The sequence below is a fragment of the Manis javanica genome, chromosome 12 (assembly GCF_040802235.1).
Source record: "Manis javanica isolate MJ-LG chromosome 12, MJ_LKY, whole genome shotgun sequence".
In the NCBI taxonomy this organism is placed as follows: domain Eukaryota; kingdom Metazoa; phylum Chordata; class Mammalia; order Pholidota; family Manidae; genus Manis; species Manis javanica.
In genome coordinates this window covers 70,474,859-70,495,510 of record NC_133167.1, presented here as the reverse complement: position 1 = coordinate 70,495,510, position 20,652 = coordinate 70,474,859, and the positions used below count along the sequence as shown (strand labels likewise).

Genomic DNA, 20,652 nt, shown 5'->3' with positions numbered 1-20,652 from the left:
TGATACCTACATATAGATACACACAAATACATACATCGGAGTTTCACACTTTTTAATGAGATACCTGTTTATTTCTATTTCACAAAAATGTTTTTCTATGGCCATTATCATGATATTTTCTCATTTGCTTGCTTGATTCATTTAACATAAGAGCACCTATATACTATGTCCCAGCGAATATGATTACAAGGAACATAGTAACAAACAGAAAAGACAGGTCTCTACTTGCTCATAGTCCAGTGATAATCTAACCTATTTTTGTATAACAATATGGTAAATTATGCTATTCAGTTTTCTAATATTGAATCATTCTTTCATTTCTACAGGAAATCTCACATAGTCGCGGTGCAATGTTCTTTTAATATACTGCATGATATTGTTTGTCTTGTATTCTACTTAAGATTCTTGCTTTGACGTTTATAAGCCTATATTCTGGATATGTGTATCTTTTTCAGATTTTATTATCAGTATTATATTTTTTCTTTAAAAAAGGATTTAGATGATTTCCTTCAGTGCGCTATGCTTTGGGTCAGTTTTAATAACATCGTTATCTTTTCCTGAGGTCTGTGATAGCATCCCTCTGCAAAAAACAGCTGGGCCTCTTGCCTCTTGGGGGCATAGTTCTGACAGTTTTCTCTATTTCTTTTATGGTACCTGGTCTGTTTGGATGTACTATCACATCTATGTCATATTTTGGTCTCATATTTTCCATTGTGTCTGGGTCACGAAGTTTTTTTTGCACAAAGCTGAACAAAATATTCTCTTTAGATTATTTAAACTTCTCCTATATTTGAGGTTACTTCCTCCTTATTTCTTATTTTGAATAATTGTACTTTGGTCTTTTGCTTGATTGGATGAGTTAGCCATTTATTAATTGTATTGTTTTTGTCAAAGAACCATTTAATTATGTATTAGTCTTTTCCTTTTTGGTTTCTTAATTTATTAATCTCTGATTTATTTTAATTAATTATTCTGTTTATTTTAGGTATATTTTGTTTTTATTTTTAACTTATTTATAGTATATTTAATTTTTTCAGTCTTCTTTGATTATTGATTTAAGTGTTTAAGGCATTCTTGCTTATTAATGCATTTTTAAGGAATTTTCTTCATAGCACCTTTCAGTTGTTGCCAGTGAGTTTTTATTATATAACGTTTTCATAGCTATGGACTATTGATACCAAGGTGACATATGTCCCTATAATGCTAGAGTCAGTATCATGGTTTTGAAGACTTGTCATTAGAGGGACAAAGATTAAGACTTAACGATTTACTTGAAATAATTTTCCACTCAAATATTTGGAAGAATAAAATGAGGTCAGATTAAAATAAGTTTGATGATTATTAAAAGTGTCAAACTGTATTTGTTATTTGATTTCCTTAATATACTGTTCCTGAACACTATCTTCTGAATTCATGTTTTTGTTTAAAAGGATTAGCTTTTATTTACTGAGCTGTTCTTTAAGAGAAAAAGGAGATCACTATTATCTTTGACCTCCAAAAGTCCTTTCAAGTAACCATTTTAAGAGGAGCTGACTATTTTATAAATCATAAGGAAGAAACCATAATTTACTTTGTAGCAGTGTTCTCCAATCAAGGAGAATTTGCCTAAAAGATAGTAAATAGTCCAGCAAAGTCCTATGTTTACATTAATGAGAAGAGATGCATTATTTTCACATGACATTATTCAGGCTCAAAATACATTTATTGAGAACTCTTTCTTATCCAGTGCTCTGCTGATGAATCCAGTTACATCAGCTCATGTAATAATTCTCCTAATATTGTTTTAAGGAGGGCATAGTCACACCTTTTGAAATAAAGGACATTAAATCTGAGAAGATTGCTTGCTCTGGGTGGGAGAGGACGACCTAGCTGAGAATCACCACCAGATCCTCTGGATTCCTAGTCCAGCTCTTGCCAGAATAAAAATAATGTGTCAAATATTGATCAACTGGTTATATCTTTTTTCCAACCTGCTCTGAAAATGGCAGGTAGGTCAGATAGGCAGACAGACACCATTCTTTCTATAAACATTTATTGAGCCCATGGTTTCTGCAAGACCCGCTTTCACAGAAATTTAGTGGCCAAGGTGCTCTGCTACCTGGCATGTCTGTTCGTGTGGCAGACGGGCAGGTTGCAGGGCTTGGGAGGACCAGGCACACCGGAAATCATCAGAGTAAGTCACTCAAGAAAAGATGTGCAGATCTGGGACATCAGGCAGATGCTCCAAAGGTTAAATAAAGATGCAGTTGGAAACCATGGAAAGGAAAATTGTACCAGGCAAGGAGGGGATGCTGAAAACTGGGTAGGACATCATGTATGTAATGTACAAACAGTGGGGTTTTTTTGCTATGATGTTTTTAAATGTTCTAATATGAAAAATTATGAAATTAATGGTGAATTCAGCAAGAAGAAAAAGGAGGAAAAAAAAAAGTAAAGGAAGATACTTTCCAGAGGCCACACACATTACAGCTTGGGAGGTGTAAGCTATTGGGCTATCATCCATTTCATTCTTGCACCTCCAGGTAGATTTAGACTCAAACTCTTACACTATGATAAAAGCTCACGGCTATGGATTGAACTGTGTCTCTCTCAAATTCATATGTTAAGCTCACAATGCCCAATGTGATTGTGGAGGCAGGTCCTTTCTGTAAATAATTAAGGTTTAATGAGGTTATAGGGTATGGCCCTGATCCTGTATGATTAGTGTCTCTATAGGAATAGATACTAGACAGCTCTCTCTCACTTTGCTATGTGATGACACAGTGAGAAGATGGCCATTTGCAAAACAGGAGGAGCCCTCACTGGAACCTGTCCTGGGGCTTCTAGCTTCCCAAACTGTAAGAAAATAAATTTTTGTTGTTTAAGCCACCCAGTCTAGGGCATTTTGTTATGGCAGCCCTTGCTGACTAATACAAATGTATTGCATGCTAGAATAGTTCCCTAAAACTCGAATTCCTCGCTAACTCTTTATCAGCATCAGTGGCCTTAACAGTGATCAGCTGTTAATAAAATAAAGGGTTAGCAATGAGGTGAGAGGCCTCCAGAGCAACTTGAGAGAGTCTGTTATTGATCACATACACCCTGCCATTGGGAGGTAATTTTACGCAGTATTGGGGACCCCTCAACACTTGGTGAAGATGTTTGAGGAAATTGGAAACATTGAGGGTGTTTCTGGAGAACTGCTTGGGTGCATAGGCACTTACAAAGGTGGGAGGTTTAGGAGGCAGTCCTAATCTTTAAATGAAAAGCCAAGAAAGGAAATCATTCCCTCCTATGAACATGTAATTTGCTATTCCAGGAAATGAAAGGTCATGTGAAATGGGCCAAAGGTATAAGCCAGTGAACCAATTTATTCACACACACTTCATTCTTCTGTAAATATTCCTGGAGTGTGTCCAAGGCCCTGGACTGGTCAGGAAGCCAGTCTCTTAGATACCCCAACTTCCCTCATTGTTGCCTACTGGACAGCAAACATTGTTTTTGTTGATCTCCTTGGTTTTTAAAATGTTCTGTTGTTCAGGGCTCTTTGATAAGCTTTTGCTTATGACACCCACCCCCACCTCCCAGCCCGCCTCTGTAAACCTTCAGTATCAGGGTAAAGAGTCCAGCAGAATTTTTTTCAGCTTAATTTTGGAGAAGCTCTACATTTACTCCATAACCTCAGGAAATATTTCCCTAACCAGTCAAGATGGAGAATCCCAGTTGGTCCTTTCTGTGCAACTGATTATCAATTTTATTCAAACTTTTACTTATGAATCTGCAGGATCTGTGCTCTTCCTCTTGCAGACTGGGTCACTGTACTGTGCCCATCACACGGGCAGAAGGACCGCATTTCCTCACATAAATGCTGCCCTCAGTGGAGCCGCAGAGAAGAACACCAGCTCATAGGAGCTGTAGATCACAGAACAGCAGTGCCTTGAAAGCTGGAACAGAAGATTAAAGGCCACTCCTAATTATGGCAGTGACATGGTTATAAATACACAGCATATCTGTCCTTCTCCAGCCCTTCCACATCTTGGGCTATGGAGACTGTCTTAAGGAGCTTGTGTCAGTATCAGAGCTTTCCTTCAGTTCTTTCGTAGCAGAAATGCAGAGCTGGATTCTTAAACCCCACTGCTCAGACATTTTGTAAAACTGATGCTAAGAAGATTTGAGCTGAAAATGTTGGCATTTAGCACCATCATTCTTTGCTTCCTCATCTACCACCTGCTTGACCATCCGATCTCCTGAGACCTGCATGCTGGATGCTTTGAAATAAAACTGATTTAATGAATTTCAGTACCAAGGAGACATTTGCTGAGGTTACCTGAGAATAATCCTCTGACCCAACTTTTGAGAAAAATCAACCAAATGCACCACAATGGATCCATCAGCGTATGGCTTTATGGCACTCTGCCCTCACAACACATTTTAGCCTAAAGTCTTTTAAAAACTGAGCATTTTTTTGCTCTTTTTTCTTTCTCTAGGCAATCTAGGCAAAGCGGTGGAATTCATTTATTCCAATTTGGTTGTATTTTCAGTCTCCTTGTCTCTACATGACTCCGTGATCAGTGTAACGAAGAAGAGGAAGTAGAATGGCTTCCAAGCGGAAGAAGACACTGGGAATATTTAGCATGAAGGTCTGATATTGGAAATTGAGAAGGAAAGCAGGAGTTATAAGGAATGGAGGAAGGTGAGGAGGAGATACGAGGGAGAGGAAGGAGGGGGTCAGAAGGGGTAAGAGGAGCTTAGAGACAGGAGGAAATTTGAGGGACCATGGAAGCCTTGCTTTCAAGACTTGCACTGAAACTGCTCCAACAGGAGGAGGGGCTTCCTGCTTCCTAAGACCGCCAGAAGAGAGCGCCGTTCTCTAGGGCAGACCCCGGACTGTCTCTTCATAGCTAGCCCATCTGTCGCATGCCACAGGACAAAAGCCAGGCCCTCTGGCCTGGTTCCTGTGGGAATCAGCAGTGATTGGCCATTGCCTACTCTTCAAAATAAGACGTAGCTGGCTCCCTTAATAAACTAGGCTGATAAAACAGAAGCATCTCATTGAGAAGAAAGGAGGATTTTTTTTGGTGGGGTGTGGTGGCTGGGGGAGACTTATTGGTCCCTTTTGAGAAGAGCAGCTCAGAGCTTTTGCTGAGGATATAAGGTAAAAGGCTCCGGACTCCCCAGCAAACCAACAAGGGTTGTCTTGGTGGGGAGAGGCCAAGGGACGCTGGTGTTCGGGAGCTGTTACGAGCCAGTGCCTGTCTTCTGGAGAGCAATCCCAAAGAAATGTCCCGTCCCTGGGGGGCGCCCCCCACACCCGCCCGGCAGTCCAGAGCATGGGGTGGGGGTGGGGCCCAGAGTCCTTCTCTAAGTCTAAAGCAGACCAGACATTTGGATAAAAGCCCCGAATTGTTATGTGTAATGAATTTCTACGTAGCCACATTTTTTGTGTGTCTTAACCTTTGAGACAAACAGCCTGTTGAGGTGACTTCTAAAACAAAAAGGAAGGGAACTAACATGCAGGAACCCCTGGGGAATGAGTTATTCTTGACAACTGCCTTTTCCAGACACTTGATGCCGTCCTACAGAGAGCGTACTAAACGTAATCTCATTTTTCCTTGACAAGTGCGGTGTGCTCCTGTATGGCTGTTTATCCTTGCTGCATTACCATGCAAACTGTTGATTATGCCACACTGATTGGAAGGAAGCTCCGTCCATTCCCAGCCGGTTAACACTCTGTATTAGCCAGTCCTGAGCATGCGTGGAGTTGCGGGGACTGGGCCGTACTTGAATTTCCTTTTCCCATCAATCGCCTTTCAGTCATAACAGTGACCACCTCAGATGAGAATCCAGGAGTTCCTCCCCTCCCTGCCTTCTTCAGTCCCAGCTCCCTTGGGGTTTCCTACCCCGCCTTCCCTCGTGATCTCCTCTTCAATTCAAAGGTGGCAAAAAGATTTGGTAGAAGGTACTTCCTTCAAATACACCTTCAGGAAGGATCGCTGATGTTTATCACTTTCCGTAGGTAATTCGATGTATTCTTATGCTAACAACCACCTGTCAGGCTTTCCCAAGGCTCCCTCCCTGCGGAGGAGGGTCTGCCACGTGGTAATTCATTCAGCTCTGCTTTCCAGAGCACAAATAGGAGCCCATCGAGAGTTCCTTAAGTTCCCCCGTAGCCACCACCCACATCAAAAACAAAGTCCTTCCTCCTCAAAGAGAGATGCTTCTGTTTGTGTTTTGTTAAGTGTGGTACGGGTGTGCATGACCCGAAGAGGCCAAGATGGGACGCGTCATTCCTGAGCGTTCTGCACAGGTTGGGATGGCCCTTGGACTAGATGTCACCTGAAGTGCCCATGCTTTTGTGGAGGCAGTCCATGCCTCTAGCCGTGACTACAGGACATCTGTCCACTTGGTCATTAACTTTCATTGTTGGGATTTCTAGGTGTTTATCCGGCACCATCCTAACTGCTGTGGGTATCACTGTGGATTTGGGGTCGGTGTGGGGGTGGCCTTAAGAATGTATGACTAAAGAACGAACACGCAGTGGCGGATGTGAAAATAGCCCTATAGAAACAGTAATGAGAATACAAACAAGAGGGTCGCTGGCTTTAATCTGTGTGGTGCAGGGATGAAATTGAAATGGCAGGAGTCGTGGACAAAGGAGAGGCATCTTGAAGGATGACTGTAGTCTTACCAAGAGCAGGCAGGGTGAGAAACCTGGACAGCGGGGGGAAGGCCAGGGGGCAGGAATGAGCACGCTCATGGGGGGCTATGCTGGACTGGGGTCCACGAGGAGGAGGGGCATCGTCAGGCAGGTGGGATGGGCCAGATCTCCCCTGCCTCTGGGAGCCAAGTGGAGGACCACTGGACGCTTCACATGGGTGCTCCTCAAACAGGCCACTCATCCACACGGAGCATCTTCCTCATACTCAGTGATACACACGCAGTTGGGGCAAATCATTCTTTGCTTCACGTACTAAAGCAAACCTGGATGTATTTGGAATAGAACACCAAATTGGCATGACTGTAGTAATAAAGTAAATAAAGTAATAAAATTAATTAAAGAAATTTCAGCTTGTAGCAGATCGCTCCGATGACACCGTCTGAGCCTCGGGGTACTCTCCTCCATATGGCTTACTTTGATGGGATAGTTTGAGAATTTCCTTATTTGGCAGGAAATGAAACCTTATTGCCCAAAGCTGGGCCCTGTGCCTGGAGCTCCTTTTTGGCCCCTCGAGTATCTCCTGGTCCTGCTCCAGGAGCTGACCTGACATCCTGCGGTAGAGGGGCAAAGTGGTTATGTCTCATTCACACTGGCCCATGCTGAGGCATTGCTGCTCAGGATCAAGGGGTTGGACATTTCTGTGGTTCTTTGTAGGCTGACCTGCTATCATTCTCCCAACAGCCCTAGAAATGATTATTATTACTCTGGTATTCAAATGAGAAAATGATGTGTGGCACGTATTGACGTGTTTGATGGGTCTCTTCAAGAAGACTTCTACATTAGGACATGGATCCTGGAAGTCCAACAGGTGGACTCATGTCTGCAGACCTCTCTTCTAGAAGGTACTTCATGCCACATGCGATCTGCGAGCCTCACAGAAGGCACACTGACCTTCTAAATTCAGTTCTCAACTCCTGTCAATGGGTGCATTGCTTGACAACATTTAATGACAGCTTTCAGCTCCATATTTCTTACGAAGAGTGTAACTGAAGCAAAACAGAATTTAGGTTGGCAATTAAGTCTTGCAAATCTTTGTCTGCCTCTGTCTTTTTCACTCTTTGTTTCAGGTTATTTCCAACTCTGGCTCACTAATAAATATAATCATGATTTGAACCAACAAAATCGCTTGCTTTTATATAGTAGGTATTTTAAATAATAAAATATCCCTTGTACTGTCTTTAAACCTCATGAAGCCCTGTCTATTTTAATGCCAACTTTCTGAAGACTCATTAGTAATTAATGAAATCATTAAGGATGGTTCATGGTGACTGACACCTTCCTGGCAACCACAATCCCCTCTTGTACTGAGTCGAAATGTCACTGGCTCCCCAGGTTTGCTTTGGGGGGTGGAGTGGGTGGGTGGAGGGGAAGGAATTGGATGACGTAAAGTTTCACAACAGCCATCAGCTGGAACAGAAACTGTATGTTCCTCCAAGATTCTCTACTTAGGAAGCCATGCTGGGTGAAGTTTTCTGAAAAACCTCTCTTTTTAAGGTTTTAGGAAATCCTGCTAATATGTTTTCACTAACATGGCATTGTGTGGCTCAACTCAATTAGCAAAGATGTAGTGTTGAAATTTACCCTCGTTTTTCTTCCTGTTTTCACACATTTCCTTCTTTTTTGGCATAACTTAGATGTATTCTCCTCTTCTCCCTTTTAGGAACAGAATTTGGCATAAATAAATGATAACTGAGAAAATGATATAAACAGAAGTGTAAACGCAGTTTCTCCAGCTTCCCACGGTAGGTCAGGGTAATTTGTGGTAGCAAGTGGTTACCCGCAAGAAAGATGGTACTTCCAGGGGCTACTATTTAATTTATGTTTTAATAAAGAAACCCACATTCTTCCCTTAATTACTCAAGATGGAATGGGAACTCCCCCAAAGCCTTTCAGACCACTAATCCACTGAACATGTTAAAACAGACTACTTTGCCAGGGTATTGCCCACAGAAGGGAATTCGGTACATTTCATACCCCAGTGAATGTAAATTGTATGGAGCTAATATTTAATATGCATTCTCTAACTCTCAGAATTAAGCAGTTGATCTATGGGACACAAAGAGATCATCCTTCTCTCAAAGAGAATATTTTATGACCAGGCAGTTTAATAGGCAGACATAAACAACTGTTTGCGGCTCTCTCTCATCTTCAAAAGAAAAGAAGCACACGTAAGGGCATGCTGTTTGAGACAAAGCATTTTAGAAAATCACTTGAAGTGGTTTCCTTTTCCTTCAGGACAGCTGAACCTTTGAGAGGTGCTGACAAGAGTCCTTATAATTTAGTTTGTTTCTCCTATTATTTTTGGGGAGCACAGAGGTACTGTAAAGTAATGGACTTTCAACAAAGTTGAAATCCGCAAACTGGGAATCTCACTGCTTAAGTCATAAAAGTGTTATTTAAGGTTTTTACACCATGACTGACTATGCCAGATTTTCTGGGACAGTGTCAGTTTTAAATGAAGAGCTTAAAAGTTTAATTTCATCCCTGTACCTTTGTAAGAATCTCACCTAGACAAATGAGTGGAATAGAAAACATTTTGCTACACCCTTTCTCCTCACTTCCTAGTTCAGGGTGACTCTGCCTTTGGCTATGCTGATGTTCAGAAAGCCCTTAGGAAAATGGCTTAATTTTTTGAGATACATGCCTCACAAATAAAAGGTGCAGCCCACATTTTCTCAATTTCTTAAAGTGCTTGAGGGACAAAGAAGGCATTGAGTGAAGAGCTGCCTCATTTTCCAGGGAGAACAGAGGCACTGAGAGCTTGAAGGGACTTTCTAGCTACAGCACTTAGCCTGTTCAAGTCCTGAATTTTTACTTCCTGGCTCCAGGTGGGCCCCCTCTGGACCCTGCCTAGATGGATGAGTGATCACAGCAGAGTGATGACATCATGGGGCTCACAGCCCTGCACACTTTATGTTTTGAACTGGGTTTTATCTGTCAGCCCACCTATTGAATGCTATGTGCTGTAGGTAGAGTTATAAAGATGTTCATGATGTCTACTTTGTCCCTGCAGAGCTCGCAGTGTATTTAGGGAAGCCAGGCAGGTACACATGAGGCAGAAGCTCCCTAGACAAGGCAGGAAGAACATGCCTTTTGCTTCCGAGGATGCAGACTGTGATAAGGATTACACTTGTTCAAGGCCATGGGGGAGGAACTCTATCCCCTGGACTCAAATTGTGCCAATCCCAGCAGGAGAAGGGTGAAAGTTTAGTTTCCAATGAATCTGAAATGATATTCTAAGAGCTTCCTTTAAAAGATCCTTTTAAAATTCTTTTCTTCCTCTTAAAAATTCAGCTACCAAATAATGTCTTTTCCATATGGTGGAAAAATACATTAAAGGGAAAAAAAAGCCCCAAATTTGTGCTTTATGATTCCTTGTTGAACAGGGAAAAGCATTTAAGCTGTTCCCAGCCCTCGATGAGTTCTCTCACCTGTCTTTCCTTACTTTGGCTGATGACGGAGTCTACCCAGTTACTTAAAGCCAGGTCAGAACATGCCGAAGTGGGGGTCGGAGCAGAATTCCTAGCTCTGGAATGCCTGTCTCTCTGGGCTCCCATGTGAGGACTTCCTGACTTTTGTTGACTTTAAGAACAGCTCTTCTGAGACTCTGCATAGGGTGGGAAGGAAACTGTCCTCAGGTTGGGGGCTTAGGTGGACCATGAGGGAAGGGACTGATGGATAGATTCCAGTGAAGGTGCATAAAATGTCCCCCCAAATAATCTAAAATGACCTTCACATGCCCTCCAGGGTGGCCGTGGGGAAAAAATCACTTTATTCCCTCAGCCTTTACTTTCCTCTGCTTCCAGAGCCTGTCTGACAGAGGCAGAAACCCCACTGTTAGATTTCTCTCTGCCCTCAGGAACATTCACCAGTTGGGGGAAAAATAAGGCCAGAAAATTGTTGCTATGGGCTCTGTTTTGTGGAAGTTAAAATGCTGGAGCAAGAAGCTGATTGCTTGATAGCTCCATCTCTCTCCGTCTCTCTCACCCCCTCTTCTCCCGCCCCCTCTACCCCCTCCCACTTTTTCTACTCTCCCCTCCTCCCTCCACTGGCCTCCTAGGACCTGCCCCCACACGGGCCGGAGGAGAGCCTTACAGGTTGTCAATGAAACATGGAATTATCTCCTTTGATGGCTTAGATAATAGTAGGAGCCAGAGCAATGAGTGAGGTCGGCTCAAACCAATGCGGCCCTGCCCGGGAGCCGCGAGCCAATCGCAGGAGCAGGGGGCGGGGCGTCGGCGCCAGCAGATAATTGCTAAGTGCATCGCTAGCACAGTCGGTCCGAGCTGCTGAAAGGTCTGGTCGCAGCGACGGGAACGCGTAATCCTCAGCGTGCTCCAGCCCGGCAGCATCCTTCCACGGCTTGGCAGGGCAGCCAGCCTCTGGGCACCGGCCCCTCTGCTCCGCGGAAAAGGTACTCCTTCCTGCGTCCCGGGGGTGCCCCCTGCGCTGCCATCCAGGGGCTTGCAGGTCAGCTGTGTGGAGGGATTGCAGAAGGAAAAGTTTAGGGGAGGAAATGTGACTAAGGTGGGACATCGCCGTCTTTTGTTGGGAGGAAAACAAGCTGACAATTAGGAAAACTTCTGCGCTGTCTGGAACTGGATTGTTTACTACTGTTCCAATTAGCTGCACTCAAGAATGTGGCAATAGGTCTGGTCTGTGTTTAGGGTGCCTGCAGGGTTGGGGTGCAGATTCAGTTGATTGGGCAAAGGGATTTGGACTCCTGATATGCTGTTTCCCAGCCGACCCATCCCTGGAAGGCTGATTCTGAGAAGCATGACTGACTGGTTGGGTGTTCGGCATAGGGTCTCCGCAGGGTTACAGTCCAGTGACTTGCCTTCCCCCAACTACTGTGACCTTCAACTTGATCCCGCCCTCAAACTTCTGTCTCCTTCTCCCCTGCGCCTTGCCCACTTTGTCCCAGTTCACTTGGTGGAAGGAGGAATTTCCCGTGGTGTGGGTGACTGTCCTGTTTGACCGGATGGACATGGGCATGTCACACTACTTGGTGAGAAACCAATGAAACAGTTCTCAGAGGAAAAGAAATCACTTAATTGATTAGCTCCCGAAAACTCTGGAAGACTTTCCAGGCTTGCTGTGTTCTGAAATAAAGGGAATGGAGTGACACTGTATCCCGTATGAAGGTTACACCTGTATCAGAGAAGAGCTGTCCAGCCCTAAGCGCCCAGTGGCTCTGGCAGGTGGAGGCAGAAGGGGCAGGCTCCTGTGGGACTGGCTCGGTGCAGGGCGCAGGTCAGTCTGCGGCAGGGGAGTGGCGGGAGCCACCATCCACACGACCTATGATGACTTCTCTTCAAGTAGAAAAGCTCGCTGTGGCAGGAAGCTCGCTCAGCCTCGGAGCACCCCTGTGCATTCTCAGCTGTGGGACCGCAGGGGCCTCGCTTGCTCTGAGCCCCACTTTTGGTCCTGGGGAAAACTCTTTTTCCTGAGCTTCTGCCAGTGGGAGGCGTTAGGGAGATGGGCCTCCTAGGAAGCAGGGGCCCACAGGGGAAAAGGTGATGTGCTGGTCTTGAGCTTCCTTCCTGCTTTGGCGCAGGCAGTGCCTACGTGAAGGCCCGCCGGCACCTCACCAGGTATGCCCTTTGCTGCCCTAGACCCTCCAAGGCTGCCCATCCAGGGCTGATCTGACAAGCCTGAGGCTCCGGGGGAGTTCAGAGGAATGTCCACGCCCTGGTTTCCACCCTAGACCTGAAAGCTGGGGCCTGGGAGTCGCCATCCTGGTGGGAAGTGAATGTCCCCTGCGGGATCTTCCAGCCACATCTCCTCTCGTCCCCGTGACACCCTAGCCTCTGAGCGCCGCAAATCACTTTCACTTTTTAATTCTTATTTTCTTTAACCACCACAACAGGTTTTCCTCCACCTCCTTTACGCAGCTATTTTGGGTGGGAGCTGTTATGAAGCTCTACTCACAATAGTTAGAAAAAACCCCAGCTGCCTGACTTTTTTTTTTTTTTTCTCTTTGGTCAGGATACAGTCAGTTTTTCTCTTCTGCACATGTTGTCTGACGGTAAACACAACAAACTTGCAGCCCCACGAATGATAACTGCCTTTGTATGTGGGACCCTGGAGAGGCTGCTGAGCTTCTATGGGCTGCAGGGCATAACTGACCAAAACCCGTCTCCTCTGTGGTCTGTCTTGGGCCCGTGAGCCCCAGAGAGCCCAGAAGAGGCGACACCCAGCAGGTGGAGCATTTTGAAAGGGGACACCATGGTTTTCCTGCAGGTAGTAGTAAAACTAGAAAACGCTTTGGAGCCTAGGGGTGCCTCGAACCCGGAACAGGTGGCAAACATGGGGGTCTCTCTGTCGATGCTGACGTGCTGGATTTCTATCATGCTCCAGGACATTCAAAGTAAGGCTTTTAAGCCAGCTCCTGAATGGTGACTCATGCAGAGAGGAGAAAGGCAGGGTGGGGGAGGGGGCGGAGGGAGCGTGGCGAGGACAGTTGGGACACGGTGGAGCACTGGCTGTGCCTCCCACCCCCTCCTCATTCCTCTTCCTTCTCGTTCCCCATTTGGAACAAAGATCATTAAAATAACAACTTTAGACTAAGAAAAGCATAGTAGGAGCTGAAGAATAACTGACGAACTGCAAAACACAAAACACTGTCACTGCAACTTCACCTTGGATGGGGGATGTGACCCAAGGTCCAGCCCCTCCTCTGGGATCCGGTTTGGGGAATTTCATGGCTGGTGTGAGGCTGACTTGTCCCTTGGAAAGCCAGGTGTCTGCCTGTGCGTGCAAGGGCTGATTGGAGCTCAGGAAATTAAATATGTTACTTGTCATTTCATCAAACCTGGTAGATTTAGCCAGGACCCTGGATAAGCACCACGCAAGGGTCTAGCATTTTCTCCCTTGGCCAAGTAGGATTTCTCTCATTTAACCACTGTGCTGTGAAGGGGCTGCCTCTTTCTGCTTTCACAAGCCCCCAGTGATTTACCTGGCAAGTCAAAGTCCCTTATTTTTATAGTCCTCTTTCCTGTTATCGCTTCTCATCATAAACATATCAGCAGTCTGCCAACCTGCTTTGATCCTGTCATTTTTATGCTGGTTTTGAAGTTAAAAAAACAACAACAAAACCCGTTCCTTGAAATGAGATTAAAAACATATTAATTTTTTTCTCAGAGAAGAGCCTTTTAGTCTTCTATGTTAAAATTTAATTTCGTGGTTTTGGGGAAATCAAATTAGCATGTTTATTGTGGTGTTCGGTGTTTTTGTAAAGGTGGTTGAGTTGCTTTTTTTGCCTTTGGTGGAGGTGTGACACACCCCATTTATCCTGGGGGTGTGTCTGGATGCTTTAAATCATCTGCAGCATCCTGTGAGAGGTGCTGAGGTTGGAGCACCACGCTTCTGTTCATTCATGAAAGGGTGAAGGTTCCTTTGAAATCTAGGCTCTGAAATGTATTCACTACTCTGTTATTTTCCCCCTTTGTTGTTCACTTAGGAAAATTTCATGGCGAAAATTATTAGTAAACAGTTCTCCTGACTCACTTCTGCATGACTGACCTGCCCCTTGCCTTCCTCTGCATTGGGAGCTGTTCCACATTGGGGCAAGGACCTGAGCGATCTTACTGCATCTGATATATGCCTCTCTTCCTTCCCTCATGTTTCTTTCTTTCTGTCACTTAAGGGCACCCTAGAGGTTGAGCCTTAATTTTAGGCACTCTGCTCCTTTCACTTCTGAAACAGTTAATCAGGGGAGTCAGGGTGCATATGGGATTCAGCCCTGTGGGAGCCATGAGATAATCCTTTCCCCAAGCAGACCTCTCAAGAGCCCCTGGGGGTTCAGTTCCCCTGTGTGAGGCAGGAAGGGTAGATATTTATGAGCACAGGTCTATCAGATGGACAGGAATTCCCACCAGACATAGCCAGCCAGCTGCACTGTTCTGAGGCCCACTCACCTTCAGCCCCCATGCACAGGACTGACCTCCTGTTAGCCTGACAGTCCTGTTAGGACTGACAGAAATGTTAGCCAGCAGGGAAGTTTGCCTGTCATTCTCCTAGTTCCTTTGTTCTTTTCTCAGCCCTAAATCTCTTTGTCAAGAGATGCAAAGGTCTGAATCTACTTATTCATACTAAGGTGTGAACAGCTAACCATGTTGCCACTGACAGAGGTATTTGGTGTTCTTAACGGAAAGCAAAGCTGTTTATAATGGAGTTTCAGACATCACCTAGTGGGATGGAGAAGAGAGTCTGGATCAGGCAGTTGTGGTCCTTTGCATTTCAGTTTAGGCTGGTCCTGCTCTTACCACTTGAGGACATGCTGCAGTCACTCAGGGCATTGGGCTATCGATATTTGGGGTCTCGAGCCTGGAGCTTGATCCCTCAGATTTGACCTTGGGCACCGCACTAACTTGCCCTTTCTGACCTTGAGTTCTCTCCTATGTAAAGCCAGGGGCTTGGGCTACATTCTTATTGATCCCTTTCTGCTCTGACCTTCCCTCTGGATTTTGCCACCAGAGTCCTGGATCCAGGTGGGGATGTCATGGCTCCAGAAGGGCTTGGAGCCTGCGGAGCAAGTTCTAGTGTGGGCCATGGCACTCGGTGATGCGTTCAGAGTTCCAGCCCATGGAGGCAGGTCGGAAGGAATGGTGGATGTTAAACCAGAAGAAAAACAGGCTGAGGGGTGATGTAATGACTGATTTTGGTTTAGGAGGGGATGTTATATGGAGGATGGCGACCAGCTGTTCTCTATCTCCAGTAAGGATTGAACGAGAGAAAATAGACAGAAATTGCAGCAGATGGACTTAGATTAGGTATGGGGAAGAATTTTCCATCAGTAAGAGTTGTTAAAACGGGAAGGTTGTGGAGCCACTGCGCTGATCTTTGGGAAGCGGGTGAGCAGAAGATTCAGCTGCAGGAGGAGGCAGCAGTGGGGCATCTGGTCCAGGATCCTGGCTCTTTCTTCCTGGGGAAGTTATTTTGTTTCCCTGAAACCCCACCTTTGCTCTTGGGCTCTCATAGAAGCTGAAAACTCAAGTCCCTCGAACTTGGGGGAAAGGAACGCAGCCCACTCGTGCTGTCCTCCAGGGGGCACCTTGCAGGGCAGGTCCTGTCTATTACTTGACAGTGTCTCACAAGCCCAATCTTTTGTTTCCAGACATGGCCAATGAGGCCCAGCGAGGTCACAGGCCTTGGCGTTGCCACACAGTGACCCGATGGCAGGGCTAGTGCTAGAATCGAGGTGCCTCCTCTCCCATGTCAGTGTGATCTGCATTGTAGCTCATTTACCCCCTTGCTTCCAAATTGAAGAGACTGTGTTTCCTTTTCCTGGGCCCCTGATTTCTCTCTTATCCAGTGGCAGAGCCAGGAGCACCTGCAGCTGTGTGTGTTTGCCAAGTGCCCATTCTAACACTCAAATGCACTCAACTCCACTTTCCTAACATGGACAGCAAAGTCTCCAGTGTCGGACCATGGGTGGGAAGGCGTGGCTGTAAGGCCGTGATGGCCGATTGCACACTAGGTGTTGGGGCAGAAAGGATGGGATGGGGCAGAGCTAGGAGACCAGGAGGTGAAACAGGATAAAACAAAGGAATATTACTTAGTCTGAATCTTAGATCTAGTTCAGACTTCTCATGGGACAGAGAAATAAGAGAAGTCCATGGCATGATAGGCTCTGGACAGGAGATCTCCCCCGTTACGTTTATAAAACAAAACAGAATGTTGAATTTCATTAGGATTCTCATTTCTGAGAGAATTTTGAGAGAAATTCCATGTTCCTTCCAGCCACCCTGGAGTCATTTCTAGGCAGACACATCTCCTGGGGAGTGCTGGGAGCCCCGTAGGGGGCGCGTCAGAAGAGTGTGTCGGGGAGGCCCAGGGGGGGGCACAGACTGTGCCAAAGTGTGTAGGCGGCCCCAGGACCCGCAGGCTGGCTCACTGTGGGGCCTGGGGGAGCACTCTCATGCTCTTGAGAATGGGGCAGAGGCTGTGGACAGCTTTGCCTTGTGGTGGTTTGAACCACGTAGGAAGCAAGGTGATTTGGTGGAAGGAGCCCCACAGAATGAATCCGTGGTTAGGAGGTGAATGTGTGTAGTCAGTGAGAAAAAGAAAGAGAGCCTGAGGTTTGTACTGGGCTGGTGGGGGGGGGGTTCAGCAGGAGGTGCCCAGTGGCATGGCTCTGCTAGCAAAGTCATCCTGAGCCTTTGTGCCCAGTACTGAGACAGGCACTAGGGGCCTTCCAGAAACAAGAGCAGTGTGGGAGTTCCCATGGAAGGACCAGCCCCAGAGGCAGCAAGTGGGGTGTCTGTGCAGGGCGCAGCCAAGGTGCAGAGGAGACAAAGGTTGAGGGCACAGTGGGCACCGAGGGCCAGGCTGCCCAGAGCTGGACAGGCCACAAGGACCGAGAGAGCTTGGGAGGATGAAGGGGGAGGAAGGGTGGGCAGCAGGAAGGTCAGGCAACCAAGGGCCTGTGGGGCCTGTCCGCAGACAGGGAAGGAGCCCACGACCCACAGAGAGAACCTCCAGAAGTCCAGCATGTGGGCAGGCCTGCCTAGGTGGCCTCAGTATCCCCTGCTGCTTGTGTCCTTGTCATTCAGAATGATCTCAGCTGACTTCACACACTTCTGCTTTTGATTCTGGTGCCACAGCCAGCATTAGAATATGGTAATAAGGTGTCAACCTGATAGCAGTGCGTCCCTTTCTGGTTACTCTTTCTGGGCATGGCCAGAGAAGGCCTGGAGACAGAAACATCTGAGAGGGACTTGAGAAATATCTAGGGTCCCTGCAGGTGGATGAGGGATGGGTGGGAGGGAAGGTAGCCACGTGTGCAAGACTCAGAAGCGTGAAAAGCACAGCATGTCAGAGCACAGTGAGTAATACTTGGGGGATGCTGCATCTGAGTACACGAGGTATGTTTTCAGAAATTGTGGGGAAGGACGGGGTTGGGGCGCTCCCAGGTAGGGAGGGACCAGCCGGCCAAACTGAGGAGCAGAAGGGTTTTAGGCTGGAAAAGACACAGTCACACTCGTATTAAGGAAAAATGAGTTGTGAAATGGAGGTAGGGGTGAGCTCTGGGGGGATCCGGCCTGGGACAGACCTGAGGAATTCACCACCGGCCAGGTGAGAAGTGAGAGTCTGAAGGGACACAGTGGCAGAAGAGGAGGAACAGCAGCCGAGGGGGATGCTCTGACTCTGTAAGTCACACTGGATCAGGCAAAAATGAAGAGGAATTATTCATCCCACAGGAGAGGCTGACAGGTGACAAGGGAAGGTCAGTGGTTAGATGAAAGACAGAGTAGTGCCCCCCACTGAAGACGGGATGATAGCACGTGGGTTTAAGTGATAGAAAATGATATAAACTAGACATTAACATTAATGCCCTAATGGAGAGGTTATTAACATGTGGGGGCAGGGCCCCCAAAGACGGTCATGGATTCATTCTCTTTTCTGCAGAGTATTAAAAACTCAGTCTGTCCCCTGACAGAAAAGTGGGCAATGGATGTGAGTAGACAGTTCAAGCACAGAGAAAAGAAATGCAAATATCCTGAAAAATATGCAGAAGTGCCTGACCTCACTAATAATTAAATTATGAAATGAAAAACAGGAATCATTATCCACCTACCACATGAGCAAGAATTAAAATGATACTATCTGGTGTTGTTCAGAGTGCTGGGAGATGGACATCACAGCCTTAGCTGGTGGGAAGATCATTTGCAAACATGGGAGACATGTCTCAAAAATAAACCTTTTGAACCAGTGAGCAATTCCTCTTCTAGGAATTTTTCCTGGGGAAAAAAATTGGAGCAGTGCAAAATAAGTCTAATAAAGGATATTCCTTTCAGCATTATTCATTATACCAAAACATTGTATGGGGGGATTAATTAAATCTAATATGGCTCATCCATAAAATGGAAATCAAGGAAGCTATGAAAATTGCATTGAATAATATATAAGAATAGGGGAAAATGCTAATAATATATATTAAGTAAATAAAGATTTAAAAGTAAATAGAGTATAAATGCGATTTGGTAAAAACAAGGTGTGTACAGTCATGAAAATTAGAATGGAATGCAATATATCAAAGTGATAACTGTGGTTACCTCTGGGCTTTAGGAAACACCTGATTTTGTTCTTTTAACTTTTCTCTATTTCCCAAATTTCCTGCAATAAATGTATTTTACACATCAGAAAAACATATGCTTTAAACCAGTTACTCAAACTGCAAATGTTTAAGCAGTGACTGTACAGGTGGCAATGTACCAGACACTGTGTTGCTCACTGAGGAGTCCTCTGTTCATTTGGCGAGATCAGGTGAATGCCCACAGGCAGTGCAGTATGTGCTGTCCTGTCTCGGTAAGGGCTGAATGCCTACTTCAGATGCCAAGAGTGTGGGACCTCTGTGCAGGGAATGGTGACCACGGGCTACGGAAACCTTGTTCCTTCCTTCCTGCCTCAGCCGCTGCTCTACACAAGTCCCCAGGTCCCATCCCCTGCAGCATGACCTCTCCTAGCCTTCAGGGGACATGTTTACATGCATCTCGTGCATCTGTTGATCGCATAAGTGGGGAATTTGAGGCCGAGAGAGGTTGTGACTTAGCTGGCTCACAAAGCTAGTGACTGGCAGAGCTAGGTGACAAGGAACTTCGATGTCAGAGCCTGCACACCCTTTCCAAACAGGGCTGTTTTGTGGGGCTTCCTGTACTCTTGAGGATGCTGGCAGATTGCCCCCAGGAAGGTGTGGGGCCACCTCCCCTCCTTCCAAGAAGCCATGCCTTTTGCTTAACTTGCTTACTAATTTAAGACCAAATGCATGCACTGCCAGCCTTGTCCTTTAGAGGAGGAGCGACAGGTGCTGAAGGCTGTCCAGAGGTGACCTTGTGCTTCTGTCTCCTGACCGAGGGCCTCACTGGTTGCTACTTTCCTCACATGCATTTGTTTCCCACTGGGGTTTCCTTTATTGCATAAACTCAGGGTGTCACCGCTGGCTGGCTCCATGATGTGTGCCTGGCCATGTGGGGGCTCTGGGCTGCCTTCCCACGGCGGGGCGGGTGGTGGCTCTGATGGGCATGTCCTTGGGGCTTTTGCAGGCTTAATGGGAAAAGTGGAGAGGCCTGCTGGGAGGTAGGGTGGGCTGGGAGCCGTGTGGGCCTTGTGGCCGATTTGCTGCTCTATTTGTTTTAATCACAACACATTTGTATGGTGCTTTGTATTCACAAGCCTTGGAGGTGGGTGGGGAAGGCGTTGTTCTCCCCATTTTGCAGAGGGGGAAATTGATACTTGCAAAGGCAAAGCCACTTGCCTGAGAGTGTATGGGCAGCTGGCCGTGAAGCCAGAAGGGAACGGGCCAGATTTTCTGCCTGCATATACCACCCAACCTTGTAATCACCAGGGAACAAGGGCTCCTTGAGGCTCACGTGGCCTGGGTGCAGGCGGGGTGGGGCATGGCCCTGTGTATGACCCTGGCAGGTACCTGAGACATTAACAGCAGCACGCATGAGATGACTTCCACTACAAGGGTGTCCTCACCTGAGTCCAGTGTGAGGCCGCGTGGAGGCGCTGAGAAAAGCAGATGTTGGGGAGGGTGTAAGTGGTCCCCAAAAGCTCATGGAGGCAGAGGGTCCTGCACCCAAAGGGTGGGGGCCATTTGGATGGAAGGAGGGACGCTCTTGGTGTCAGCGGCAGTCTGGAGCCAAGAGCCAGCACGCGGTGTCCGTGCTGCCAAGGGGCTGGGCTCTTTGGCCCAACTCGGGGGTGGTGGGGAGAGGGGGTGTCTCAGGCTTCGCCTGTTCTCAGAAATCCCTGCTGTGGAGGATGCTCAGGACCCACGGGGCTGAGGGGGGCCGAGGGGAGGAGGCTGGAGGCTCTGCCTGTGCTGCCTCTCCATTTGCCTCCTGCTGCAAATCAAAGTGCCCTGTGGGGTTCCAGGAAGACAGAAAGGAGAACTGGGATGGTTCCTATTCTGCCAGCCTCCCCTGCCTGCCTGGAATTTAGCGTTT

At 46.7% G+C, this 20,652-nt stretch overlaps 1 protein-coding gene across 4 annotated transcripts in view; it reads left to right on the top strand.

Annotated features, from left to right (window-relative positions):
* The first annotated feature begins 10,980 nt into the window (after window positions 1–10,980).
* ZMAT4 (zinc finger matrin-type 4) overlaps window positions 10,981–20,652 on the top strand; it is a 323,506-nt gene continuing 313,834 nt past the window's right edge. For all 4 annotated transcript variants that reach the window (XM_073218831.1, XM_017680843.3, XM_017680823.3 and 1 more), the window contains exon 1: window positions 10,981–11,111. The gene's annotated coding sequence lies outside the window, so the exon portion shown is untranslated. The remainder of the gene's footprint in view (window positions 11,112–20,652) is intronic.